Below are 14,650 nucleotides of genomic sequence, written 5' to 3' on the forward strand. Positions count from 1 at the left end.
ACAGGCTGAGAGAGTTGGGGTTGTTCAGCCTGAAGAAGCGAAGGCTCCGGGGAGACCTTATTGTGGCCTTTTTGTACTTGAAAGGGGCCTATAGGAAAGGTGGGGACAGACTTTTTAGCAGGGCCTGTTATTACAGGACAAGGGGTAATGGTTTTAAAATGAGAGGGGAGATTCAGGCCAGACATGACGAAGAAATTTTCCACAATGAAGGTGGTGAAACACTGGCACAGGTTGCCCAGAGGGGTGGTAGATGCCCCATCCCTGGAGATATTTCAGGCAAGACTGGACAGGGGTCTGAGCAACCTGATCTAGTTGAAGATGTCCCTGCTCATTGCAGGTGGGGTGGTCTAGATGACCTCTGAAGGTCCCTTCCAGCCCAAACTATTCTATGATTCTGTGAACTGGTTCCTGGACTTTGGCTGAAGAATACACAGTATTACATACTTCATGCTGAGCCCTTAACCCGCCTGTGAACCTACAGTCGCTGTCTCTTTCCTTTGCAATGTTTTCCATGGGGTCACTCTTTCGGCACATACGTGCATAAGAGGGCAGTGCGAGGTGGAAGAACTAGCCCAGTGGTAGCAGAAAGGATTATTGTACAACAATTGTACAAATTTCAGAGAATCAAAGTTCCAACCATTTTGCCAGGAGTTTTTCTGTATGTAGCTATTCATATAAGGTCTAATCTAAAGCTTGTTAAAGTACAGAAGCCTGTGCATTGATGGCGGCGTACTTTGGAGTAGGCACTTAGCACAGATGTGAAGAGATGGGTCTGTGCCTGAAGTGTTTGCAATTATGAACAGAGGATGTAGATGGAAAGATGGATGCAACAGAGAGCTTTAAAATTCTGTATTTATTTTTCATTTGAGTTTTTCTCATTCGAGTGAGCAATTTGTTCACCAAGTGTCTTGTGCCAGCTTGTACTGATAAATGCAAGAACTTTGTTTTAGAAGGTTCTGAAAGCTTTTAGAGATAAAGCCTTTATTTGTTCTTCCAGCCTGATGTTCAAGAAAAGGGTTTAAATCCTAAACACTTGCAATTCTCCAGCAACATGCGATAGACTCAAGTTGAAAGCACTATAAAACTTGTTTACAAGGACTTACAGAGTGAAAAATTGTTTCATTTAAAATTCTGCAGAGGAAGTAGGATCTGACAGCTCTAGAGCCTGATTTTTTTCCTGTCTCACAGCAAGGATAATGGACCAGTGTCGATATTCCTGTCACCTCAGAAAGCCCTTACACCAGCTGTGCACATGTGGGCCAGGTAGCACAAGAGGGATACAAGGCAATGGGCAATACTCTGTCCGTTCCATTCAACTGCTTCTTCCTGAGCTTTGTGGCTTAAACGTCACAAAGGAAGGTCTGCTCTTGTTTTTGTCCCATCACTGTCTGTCTCAATGGTAAGAACAGTGGTGAGACAGACAGAGATATATCCTGTGTTTTTCCTCGTGACGTAAGACAGGTAGCAAAGACAGGGAGATGGATCTCATAGCTCTATTAATATTGTGGGGCCCTGATGCCTATTTGTTCTATCTTGTACCACTCTGATACACGGAAAACCTGAAAAAGCTGTTGATGGTAAAAAATGCTCAAAGTCAGGTTAAAGACATCTGAAATTCCTGATGCTTGTCTTGCTCGCCTGTCAGTTGGCGTGAATTTGGTCTGTGAATTCTGTTTGTAGAACAAACTATTATGCTCATTGGGCCAAACTTTGGTTGTATTTATAATAAAAAGATAAAGTTGTGGAGAAAGGGTCAGGCTAGTGTTCTGGACCCTGGCTTTGCCTGCATGTATTAGTTATTCTGCCACTTGCTGACACTGAATTAGTCTTGGATAGAAGAATGGTTTGCAGTGCTCTGCATCCTAAACATTGAAATATAATGCTTAAGAGTGAGAGTCTCACAAATATTAAAGCAAAAAGAAAACTTTCACTGTCCAGTTTTGTCCTTCTCCATGCAAGACATATAATGAATCTATACAACAAGCTTCTTTGCATGCTTGCGGTTAATGTGGATATCATAAATTGTTGCATGTTCAACATTCTGCTTCAGATTATGTAGGAGAAATTCAGGAATCTGCATAAAACGTAACTGGAGCCTGAAGTGAGGGAGAGGATGGTCCGAGGAGAGCCAGAGGGCAGCCTTAGAACTGATAGTGCTGCTGTTACTGGCTGTTGGTGTCACCACACAGGCTGCTTGGTGCCTTTGGGTTGGGGATGGAGGTTGGTTTTTTTCCCTCCCCAGTGCAGATCCATCAGGCATGAGATGGGAAACAGGAAAGATCATCTGTTTTTTTCTACTCAGCAGATCACACCACCCTTGTTAGGTGCGGACAGCAATTCCGCAGGCCATCTGTGTGTTTGAGACCACAGTTCAGCTGGGGGAAATTGTGATGGAGTTGCCAGGGCAGGATATGAGGTGGGATATCTGATGCCTGCTTCTTCTCCTGCCTTATGCTATTTCTAGTCTGAATGAAGAACTGAAAATAAAAATATACACAATAGTATTGTGCATCTAAGACTGTTTCTGTTTCAGCTCTGCAGTTTCAATAACTGTACAGACCATAATGTGCTTTAGGATATGTCAGATGTGTTCGCATCTCTCCTACACCTGTTGTGCACTACCGGGACTTTGCTGACCTTCACAGTTATTCATACCAAATTTCAAATTGTCTGAAATCCACTCCAGCCCTGTTGTGATGGAGTGGAGGATCATTATTACACACCTTTGGAAAAAGAAGAGCCTCATCAAAGGAAACAATGTTTTGTGTATGTCCAAGATCTTGTTTCCTGATTCAGTCTGTTCCTTTCATATGTGTGAGCACTGTCTACCCCTGGGCAGCTGCACCAGATTCATCACAGACCAGTTTCTTGATGATTTTGTTTCCTTCTAGTAGCCATCTAGGGGCAAATGCTTCTCAAACCACTGAGTCTGAACAAAAACTCTGCAACATTTGGAGTAATTTGGATTCAAAATGTTTGGCTTGGATCCATTTCTGTATTTCACTCTAGAGCCCTTCTTCATTAGTAGTGCATTAGCTGTAATATTTTCCTTGTGCCACTTGTGGTACCTGCTCTCCCCTGGACACAAGCTCTAAGAAATTGTTTGGTACTGGTTGCATCATTACCAGTGTAGAATGGAAACCTAAGCTAAGCTGGTCAGCTTCTTTCTGCTGATCCATTCTGACAGCTTTTAGACTGTGTTCCGAGGTGTTAAATTCTCCTTATGTTAGAAAGGCAGCAAAATTAGACGTTATGTAAGGAGTAGTGCCTGGGAGCAGCTCTGAGTTCTGAAAACCATGTTTACCAACAATTTAAATCAGCGGTGCAGCAGGCAATGAAGGCTAAACATGGTCTGCTCTCCTGTGGTTTTCAGCAGAGCTGACTCTCAACTTGTTTTCTCTGTGTGTTTCTTCATCTATTGGCACAGTTGTTCCAGTGTCAGTTATGTTTTTGGTAGCTGACGCTGCAGGTATTGCTTTGCTCATTTTGGAACTCAACATTCGCATTGTGAAACCATTCAAACTCATGAATTAAAGTGTCTCTGCAGAACGTTCAGGAGCAATGCAAATGTGTTCCATGGCTCTTATATAGGAGATTGAGTCAATCAGGCTTCTGTCTTTTATCACACTTCCAGACTATTTCTATTATATGAAGAAAATAGAATAATCTGATAATAAATAGAATCCTATCATGTCTGTTTCCCTGAGTGGCTGCACGGGACAGACCTCACATAATACTGTATTATTTCACTACAGGCTGATCTGCACCCAGATTCCAGGAAGGGGAGGACTCCAAATGGGCATCTGTATGTACAGGAGGCTGGATACTGTTGTGGCACCATAACTTACAGCTTTATAATGAAAATGAAAGCTAGAGAAAGGAGAGGCAAAAGAACCTTCTCAGAACATATTAAATTTTAATTCACCACTAACTATGAAACCAGCTATTGTCTCCCTAAGAAAACATGCCTGTGAGATTCCCCTCGGTGCAGAGCACAGCAAGCAGTACGTGAAAGACAGACCAGGCACAGAATTCCAGATGCATGAAAATTTGATAGTTAGCAAGTTTGCAACCCTGGATTAAAATTAAACATCCAAATTAATCTGGGGCTCAATTTTCTAATTAGAACACAAGGGCAAAAAGCAGGGCAAATTATCCATATGTGAACATCCTTTCCCAAATATTGCTTCATTCCATCTGCAGATACCTTACAATGCCTTGAGCTTAAAAGAACAGCAAAAATTATATCTTGCAGGTTGCTATTTAATCCTCCCTAACTGGTTGTTGGTTGGTTGGTTGGCTGTTGTTGCTTTGTTGTTTTTTTTGTTTGCTTGTTTGCTTTTCCTATGTAGCTCTGTTTCTTACTGTAATTATTCTCTTTTAGCAGAATTCTCTTTCTGCTGCTTATGTATCAGTAATTTCCCCACCTAATATTTCCTTCTGTTCTCTGCCCCCCAGAGAACCATTTTTGCTTCTCATTTAGCTGTAAAGTTAATGCTTCAGTTTGATCAGCCAGTTTTGTGGTCCCTGACCTACTGCCTGTAATACTGCAAGGAGCATCTTAGAAATGCATTTCTGTTTTCATCACCTGAGAAATGTTCAGAACTACGTATGCTCGGTCTTTAGAAACACTTTGATTTGTGGGTACATGAATATTTTCCCTTCTGGCTTGAAACATTTCCAGGCTGCCAATTTTTAAAGTGCTCTACAAACCAGTTGGAAGAAACAGATGATGTTTTTTGCCATTACCTTTCTCCTGTGATTTGACAGAGTTGCCATCAATGAAAAGGAAGTGTAGAAACAGGGGAACAGATTGCATCCATTTTAGAGTCTCAGGATTGTGGCTTAAGAAGACATCAACTGTAATCTCCATTTATTTTTTTACTATTTCTCCTCCCCTACTTGAGTATGCCTGGAAGACTGTTCCCATTTTGGTGTCTTTCACAATCTTTTTTAATTAGATACGTAAGTGCCCATAAAAACCTCGTAGAAAACCCAAAGCACAGAGCAGCACTTTCATGTAACCCCACTGCTGGATGGCAAGCTGCCACCTCCTGCCCCCACTCATCGCCTCTGACTGATCATTTTGGCACTTGGACATGAGACTTATTTACTTAAAAGATAACATTTTGCTCTTTGGAGTGAAATTTTCTCTGATTATTATTTTCCCACAGATGCTACCATTAACTTAGCTTAGGATGCTTAGGATGAATGCTGATCATGTCTCTCTACCTGTTACTTACTGGTTGGCATAATGTTGTTTCTTTGGTGGCACTGTGTGTTGTGTGTAGCTATTCTGTTGCTTTGACCTTGAAATCTGGCATTTCAGAGGCTTCCAGATGCCACTTCTACACATACTCAGTAGGAATATGTGGATGCCTCACTACATTTTCGTGTCCAGTTCTGCTGTGACAAGGCTTCTGCACACCAATCCTATCACACAGTTAACAGGAACACAGACATTTCAAAGAAAGACACAACTTGCTATTATATGTTGTTGTAATCTTATAGTATTGATATTTCTGAAGGAAAAGAGGAGAAAAGTTTTGAAGGCGGCACCACTCTGGAATATTTCTTTCGAACACAAGACCATGAATAGCTGCACCTGCTCTGCCCTGTAAGCACACCTACTTGGCTGTCTTGAGGCCCCCTTTTCTGACCTTTCTACACACTGATGTATCTGGAATGCCAGAAGAAAAACAGAGGACAACCTGATCTACACAGAACCCTCTGCTCTGCCCTGTCAGGCCCTCTGGATGACCCTCCTTTGGGAGTACCCAGAACCTTCCTGGAATGGAGCATGGCAAAGCCAGCACCAGCGCATCTCTTCTTCCACAATACGAGTTGGAGCACATAACTTCCCTCAGTTTTGGGTTGCCTGAACAGCCACACAGAAACTGTGTGCCAGGCAGGAGAATTTTTCTCTGTCCCATAGAAGAATTCTACCTGCAACTCTTGCTGAAGAGTCGGTTTAATCTCTTTCATAGGCCAGCACTGAACCAACAGTTCTCCAGACCCTTGGCTTTCTAAAGCAATACAAGCACCTTTCTCTACCTGATCCTGTATCTATGTCTTTGTTCTCATCTACGCTTTAAAAGTCATTCAGAGATACTCCACACCTGAGCTGGAGCTCACATGTATGAGTTTAATTACTGGCAGACATGAAGATTGAAATGCTGTTTATTTGGCTAATGGGTAGAACATAAACACAAATTGTTATAGTTGTTGAAATGTTCTGCAGCTGGAGGGACCATCTCTAGACTCAGTAGGGTGGTTTCCTCACAGTGTCTTTGCAATTGCCTGCTAACGGATTGGCAGACTGCAGTTTTCTTTTATTCAGCTGCTTAATTAGGTATAGTTCTGTGTCTAGTACAGGAGCAACGGCTGTTGTCACAGGTGAAGCAAAACTGAATGCACATCCAGCTCTTCAGCAATTGTCTGAGTACATGTGTTACACGCAAGTGTCAGCCTGACTTGTTTTTACTTTGAATGATTCCAGATGCTTAAGTTTCCAATAAAAGTAGCTCTTCCCACTTGCATATAATTTTGCGCTAACACAGAAGTGTGTTAAAAGCAACTTCAACACTAAAATTGGCTTATTGAAATTACATTAGTTTCAATTTGCATATCAACAATTAGATTCCTGTGCTATCAGTTCATATGCATGGGTAAATACAATAATTTTGTATATGGCTCAAGCTAAAGGTAAATTAAGTTTGTATTTGCTTTTGCATCTTCCAGCTTATGAATCTGATGAACATTACATTCATTGGTTTTACATTAATAACTGATAATGTATTTGTTGCGGATGTGATCTCTCAGCCTCCAAAATGGATCACGAGGATTTTTACACTCAGAAGTATCTTTGTGTTTCATGTATTTGTTTTCCTCAAACTACTCAAAACTTTTTGAGACCATGGAAACTTTTGGTATCCTTGATGTCCTACAACAAGAATTTCAACTACACGTAACGTCCAAAAGTCTCTTCCCTGGGGTTGGATTGGGGTGTTTGAACCTTCTCTATACCTCTAACGATTTTATAGAACCCTGTCATAGTCCCCTCAGTTATCTTCTTTCCAGTTTGAGGAATCCAGGTTGACTTAATTGTCTTTGCCTGACAGTCATTGCCTACTTTTCATCATCACTGTTGCCAATGATGCCACTTTTCCAGTTCCATTATGTTTTCTTTGGGTTTGGGATTACTGCCTACTATATTAGTGTGTCATTACATCTTTTTGTTTTCTTTCCTATTTCTTTCCAAACCACTGGTCATTTTTCCTTGTTTTTGTTTTTAGCACGGTGAGGCACTGAGCTGACATTTTTATAGAACTATTTACTGTATCTCTGAGATTCTGTTCCTGAGTGGTTATAGCTAGGTGAGAGCTTCTCATTCACTTTATAAAGTCAGAATTGTTCATTTTTTCCCTGGCATTACTTCATATTTCTCTTTATTGAATTTCATTTTGCATTTTATTGCACAGTATTGTGAAGTCCTTCTGCAACTCCTCTTAACCTTCATTGTCACTTCTGTGAATGATTTAAACTTTGTCACTTTGATATTCATGATCATTTATGAATATGCCAAATCATATAAAGCTTGAGGATACATCTTCTATGGGGACTGCATGGTAACTCCTCTTTTGTGAAAATTAACCATTTGCTGTTCCCTTTAGTCAGTCAGTTAGCTATATGAAGACTTTTCCTCTTAACCCAAGGCAGCTCTTCAAGGGGATATTTATGAATGGCTTCTGGAGATCTAAGTAGTTATATCCACAAGATTCACATACCTCTGCTTAACAATGTCCTTGACTCCTTCACAGAAGTAGCAGGGATATGTGAAACATTATTTCCTTTCATGAAAGTCATATCAGCTCTTCCCAAATCTGTCATAGATTTGACTCCCAACGATGTGCAGTGAACCAGGTCCTGAGTACCAAAGGACTCCAAAGACAATGCGCTGAAAATAGTGTAATGATAATATCATGATACTACATAGCAAATGTAATGTTTTAAAACTTAACAGAAGGAAAGAAATCTTAAAATTAATTTTTAACATGTTTTAAAATTTTTAGAAGCCCTAACACGTGGCGATTACTAAATATTATTCATGAGTCAGATGTAAGTTGCAAAGAAACGAGGCTGTCACATCTACAGACAGGAACCTTCACTATAGATTGGGGCCAGAGGAATGCTGCCTGGGGCATCTAATCACCAGTGTAAGACTAGTGTAATACAAATAAGGCAAAAAGATGCAATGTCCTGTAGTTAGCTCCATTTCTTGCAAGTGCCTGTCTCCGTTGATACTTCTTCCCCTGGCATTTCTATTGTTGCCTGTGGATGTTAAACACTTAACTTATAAGCTGTAATACCAGCATTCAGAAATCCAACTGAAAGGTCTACAAAGTCTTTCTGTGCTACTGCATCTCCTTGAGCAGCCTTTGTGGACTTTTCCTACTTGTTGTTTGGGCTAGGAACAATCTGCTCTGTGCTTCTGCGCTACTTGGCATAATAGGGTCGTGGTCTTTGAGCAGAATTCCCAGGTACTACTGAAAGTTTTTTGGGGTTTATCCAGATACTCACTAATTCTATTCACCATTACAGCATTTTGCATAGTACAGTGTTTTATTCCTCTGATGTTCCCTGGATACCTCGTGGAAGTGTATCACATTTGCTGACACGGAGGCAATTTTAAGTGAGAGGTTACACCCTGCAATGTTTATTTCAGTTGTTTTATAAGTAAGTTCCTTTAGCACCAGTCCCAGAGTTTTGTTGCTGTCCATTATGTCACTCTGACCCAAAACTTTGTCTACTCACGCTTCCACTTGAGACAATACTCTGGTGTTCTTATATTTTACCTCAGGTGCAAACACACTGGGAGAGGGATTTACTTGTACTCTGTGCGTGTACAGCATTTGGCATAGTAGTGTCCTGATTTGTGGCTGACATTGTTAGGTACTGTTGTAAGTTAAATAATAATATGAACAATTTATTGTAGCAGGAACTATGGCAGGGGACATTCACAACGGCTTGTATAATTTCTCCCTCTTGTGATGACTACAAAGAATAGTAAGTTTGCAAGCTTGCTTACGGGTTAAGGATAGTAAGTGTGAGTACTCCGTACCCTCTCATCACAGCTGTTTTGCCACTGGCTGTCACATTCCCTCTCTCCCATTTCTCTTCACTCATCTTTCAATTCACCTTGAAAGGCAAATTCTACTAGCTCTCTAAATTGGCAGTGGTGATACAAATAAACTAGCACCGGTACACCTCACTGCTGCTGCCAGCAACAGAAATCCACATTCTGGTCTCCTGAAGTCTTCTATGTTCCCACAACACTACTGCACACCTAAGTATAACCTAATTTGATTTTTCTTCTCTGCACCTGCTTATTTTCCTGATAGGTGGCAGGGGACAGGAGTGAGAAATGATCTTCCTTACTATTTGAGAACAGAGTCCCACATCAACAGAATTTTTTGCTAGTGAAATACTAGTACATTTACCTAAATGGGAAGAATTTTCCCGTCAGTTGCCAGTTTCAGAGCCAATATGTACTGAAATTCTACCATCAAACATGGAACAATAACTATCATGCAGTAACTGCAGCTTGTCATGATTTTCATTGCTCCCATAATCTACAGAAGGATTTTGTTACCTGCCCAAGAGAAAATGGTGAGTCATTACTCAAGATGCTGCATGTGCAAAAGGGAAAGGAAATTGAATAAGTAAATAACTGGCTTTTAAGGAAGCTGTTGAAAACAGGAAAATAAAGAATTGAGAATGTTGCACAGAAAATCGTTTCCTGAAACTAAAAATGGTTTGCATGGGGAGAAGATAAGAAACTAACTATACAGAGATTAAATTTGTTAATCTGCTAATAGACTACATAAACATGATTCTTCAGGGAACATACAAAAGCTTTTCTGTATTTTTAACTCCTGTGACTTAGATCACTGCATTAACTTAAATATAGGCTTGTTTTCCTATTTCATGTTGAGGAACTGCTTATTTTTATCAGGAAATATTTTTTAATTCTCAGTTGCTCCCTCATACTGACTGAGTTCCTGTCAGAATGTGGCTTGGCAAATTTGAACAGCTGTGAGTGTAAGAATTCCCCCTTGTTTAGCCATACAGGTCTTGACAACTTTTAATTAAATGTGTTTGTGTATCAGCTCTCATAATGGAGCTCTGATACATGATTGGGGCCCCTTGGTACTACCATAATAAACTCCGGAATATTTGAGAGTGTTTAGTTTTCAGGAGATACAATAACAATCGCTAGAGCACACCATGGCCTGTTCCCTGCCCTGCCCATGCTCAGCATACTCAGGCTTCGGAATATGTATGTTAGGAGGTAAAGATGGAGATATGCAAAAACAGGTAATGTGAATTCATTTAATCATTAAAACGAGAAACATATTATTAGAAATTATAGGGTAGGTGCAATTTACAGCTCTTCCTTGCTGCTGCTTGTCTGTTTTGTGTTACCGTTCAGTATATTATTGTGCTACTACATAATGTTTCTGGTGATGACTTGTTTTTTTTGGTCTTCAGAAAATAAGCAGAGAGATGGAGTAGCTATAGACCTCATGTATTTCCCTTTGAAATCAGATTATCTACACGGCGTTTTCTGGAATATCCTCCCTTCTTATAAGACACTCTGCTGTATTGAGATGTAGTTTTAAGAGACATATATCACCTATTAGGTTTGGACTTTTTTCATTTCAAAACACACTCCCAGAAAACACTTGTAACTGTGTTACAACTGTAATTTAGCCATTGTCTGTTTTTTGCTAGACAGTGTTCAGGCCTAAAGCTTGCTGTAATTTGTCATCCTCACATCAAAAGACATTAATAATCCAGTTGAGTCATTACAATTCCTTCCCCACACCCTTCACTCTTCCCTGTGTGCCTTCTGTTATATATTGCTTTGGTTTAAAGTCAATCTCCTCTTTCTTGTTGCAGCATCATCTTTTGCCTCTTTTACATATACCTCTTTCTTTTGTCAAACCTATTTCTTCTATGAATTATTCCTGCCTTGCTCTTCTCGACTGTCATCTTTCTTCATCCATCTACATCAGATCCAGTCTGGATCTTCTGCAGGGATGTTTGCATCTTAGATTTTGAGCCATTTAGGGATAGAAAGATCTCAGTGTAAAGTTAGTTAAGCTTCCACAGTTAAGGTCCCTCTCACAAAAGCAATTCTATATAAATTAGTAATAATGCTTCATTATTGACTATCTAGTAAACCCACAAGTGCAGCACAAAGGTAAACTTGATGACCAATAGATCTTTTCTATCTCTTTTATTAATGAGGCCTAAAAAATACACTGCTCGTTAAGTCTTAATGCTTAATCACGCTAATGTCACTAAATAGAAAATGTATATGTTCCATTTGGATTATTACAGAATGCAAGAGAAAGGCTAAACAATTTCTACATTTAATTCACTCTTTTCTTTAGCACAATAAAGTAAATTAAAAATCAATGATTGATTGTCTTTGGGAACATTATCATCAGGCTGAATACATAAACAATGCATCAAATGAAAAGCTATTTCATCACACATTCCTATGTGTGTCTCAGTCAGTATATCATGAGCCAATAAATGCCATTTATTCAAAAAAGGAAACAAAATGTATTCATTCAGTTTGACCGTCTCTCCCACTTCAGAGGCACTTGATTTTCTTTGGTGTTTCTCTATTTAAGAAAATGTATTAAAATATTTTAAAATGTTTAAAAATGTTTGGGACTGTGTATGAGTTTTAGCAGTATCTTAACTAAGCTTAGTGCCATGTAGGGCATCTGTCTTCATACAATGACACAGAGAGAGTCCCAGGGAGTTTGAAATGCTCTTCCTCAGTGACCAGGAGCTGCAACTGGTTAGTCCTTCTCGTGGGTGCTTGGGCCTGTTACTTGTTCTTTTTGGTTGCAACAGGAATTTCTTTTGACTGCTATTTTAAAATGGTATTTGTAGTTTTTTAATGCTATACATTAGTGCCTTTACATTAGTTATGTCAAGGCCCTCTGGTAACATGTCTTATGCTGTTCGTCAATAAACTGTCCTCAGCTTGCATAGTTTTCCATTTGTGTGCAAGGCTGCTGGTGATGCAGAACAGAGGTGTGAGGGGGAATTACTGAAGTGAAATGCTATTCCGTGGGTGATTTTTAGGAAATTTGATATATTGATTTTTGCATGTGCATTTCATACAGTAATTCAAATAAAAATTACTTCTGCATTACAAAAATGCACAGAAGAAACGTGATTTATTGTCCTGGAATAAACTGATTTGAAAATGGAGAGATAAATTTCACAGAGGTAAACATGATTGTGTGGATTTTAACTTGTTGCTTTAGGAAAAGCACTTTTAATTAAGCAGGCATTGACTGGTGTGCAGGTCAGAGGTTCAGGCTTTTCTTCTCAGCCAACTAGTACTAAATCTGCAACAGATTTTGATAGCAGGATGCAGCCATCAAGGTTCGATTTATTTCTTTCATATCTGGGAACAGAAAGGTAATCGTATGTCAACCCAGAATAGTATGGGAAAGAGCTTAAATGGGGTTTGCAAAGCTGGTAACATCTGATCATTCATCTTTATTGTCCCTCCCAAGACAAAGAGGATATGGAATCTCTGAAATTTAGATTTTTTTTGTGCATTTGGAATTTCAGTGGCTATTAACTGAACCAAATGCCTCTTTCCCCCTTTAATCCCGTTGTCTCTTGTCTGGGTGAGGACGTGACAGGAGTCTTCTCTGGTTAGAACTCATTAGGCCATTTTGTTAGTCTCCATTAGAGACATTTGTTTGTTTGTTTGTTTTTGTTTGTTTGGGTTTTTTCTTTGTTTTTGTTTTTTATGATGCCCTCCAGAAAACAGGTAAGCTAGCTAAGTTTACAGATATTGGTGTGTAAAATAGAAAAAGTTTTGAGGCAAGAAACTTTTTAGGCAAGAAACTTTTTTAGGCATGTGTCGTCACTACTTAGCACACTGGGTCTTCAAAGTGGGAGCTTTGTAATACACAAGTGTGATGCAAATAAAAAATAACAACTTTTTTTCCCTGACATCTCTTAAGTGGGACACCGACCGCATAGTCAGGTCCAGCAGAGGGTTTGCTCCGCTGTGACTGCAGCTGCAGTTTGGTTTCCAGAAACAACTGAGGTTTTTTTGTAGGTGTTTTTTTTCTCCCCCCAGATTTTAATATCAATCACTTTATGTAGTATCCAATTTACTTCTGATCGTTCTTTTCTCCCCATGCTTCTTAGCTGACTATAGTCCCCTACAGAGACCACAAATCCAGTGTACTGTCTGTTACCAAAGAGTTCTCTAAGAATTTGTTATTAGTTTGAATAGTAGTCTGTTGTGCCATAAGGTCAGTCAGGTGAGAAACTTTGACAGTTAGAAGATGTGGAGACCAAATTCCTGAAGTGTGTATGGTTGAGAACGTCCCCCCTCCCACCTTGCATAAATATGGACCATGTCAGAAGAAGGGGATCTGATTGGTGGGTGCCCTGGCACAGAGTGACTTGAAAGGACAAGAAACGAAATGTCTTTCAGTACCAAGTGATCCTAGGAAAAATATTCAGAAAGATAATGGGGAAGAGGGAATACGGACACTATGAAATCAAAGCTAAATAGAATTTACCTTCTATGAGGTGTCTGGGCCTCTATGCAGTGAACTGTTTCTGCCTTTTTTACTTGCTTACACCTTTTTTGGCAGTATAAAGGACATGCTCTGATATGATTTCTGAGGCTGATCTGGACCTGCAGCTGTCTTTAGTGAAACCGGAGGGCCTGTCTGATTCTTTTCAGTTGGAATATATAGTGGCAAATGAATATACTGTGAAATAGGTCATGTGTAAGGAAGAAAGGGTAGAAAAGGGGATGGAGTCAGCCATTTGGGCTAGTCAAAGTTTAGCTAATAGCTAGTGTTTCAGCTAGGTTTTGACTGTCAAATCTTTGAGATGTGCTGGTTTTGTAGAAATTCAATATCCTATATTGCAGCTTTTGTTGCAGAATCTCAAAACATTTTCCACTGTGAAGTTACATGCACACTTGTCATGGTTTTATCCCCAGCCAGCAACTAGGACCACAGTAGTTGCTCACTCACCTTCCCCTCTCCCCAAGAGGAATGGGGAAAGAATTGAAAGGGAAGGGAGAAACTTGTGGGTTGAGATAAGAACATTTTAATAAGACAACAAAAATATTACTACTAATAATATAATTCTACTACTACTAACAAAAGATATATAATAAGCGGTACTGAATGCAATTGCTCTCACAAACTGGTGACCAGCCCATTTCATGCTGAATGGCCAGTTCCAGTAAAGAGAGCACACTGGTCCTGCACAGCTGATCCCAGCAGGAGACCAAAAAGGCAAAAAAAGCCAAAGGCCAACTGCAAACCAGCAGAATAGCAAAAGGCCAAACTGATGAGCTGGAAAAGCCAAACAAAACTCTGGAGCTGGAAAAGCCAGCTCCAGCTATATGTGGAGCATGATACTAATGGTAGGGAATATTTCATTGACCAGCCTGGATGTCAGTCTAGGTGCTCTCCTGCTATTCTCCCTCCCACCTGCTATGTGCAGCTAGAGAGTTGAAAAAGTCCTTGGTCTTCTTGGCAACACTAAAATATCAGTGAGTTCTCATATTCTTTTC

The 14,650-nt window shown here is 39.9% G+C and overlaps 1 long non-coding RNA gene across 7 annotated transcripts in view; it reads left to right on the forward strand.

The window, feature by feature from the left end:
• The window catches only part of LOC110361685 (uncharacterized), a 58,341-nt gene that overhangs the window by 31,256 nt on the left and 12,435 nt on the right, over positions 1 to 14,650 (forward strand). The window lies entirely within an intron of this gene.

This window comes from Columba livia, chromosome 2 (genome assembly GCF_036013475.1).
Source record: "Columba livia isolate bColLiv1 breed racing homer chromosome 2, bColLiv1.pat.W.v2, whole genome shotgun sequence".
NCBI classification, from domain to species: domain Eukaryota; kingdom Metazoa; phylum Chordata; class Aves; order Columbiformes; family Columbidae; genus Columba; species Columba livia.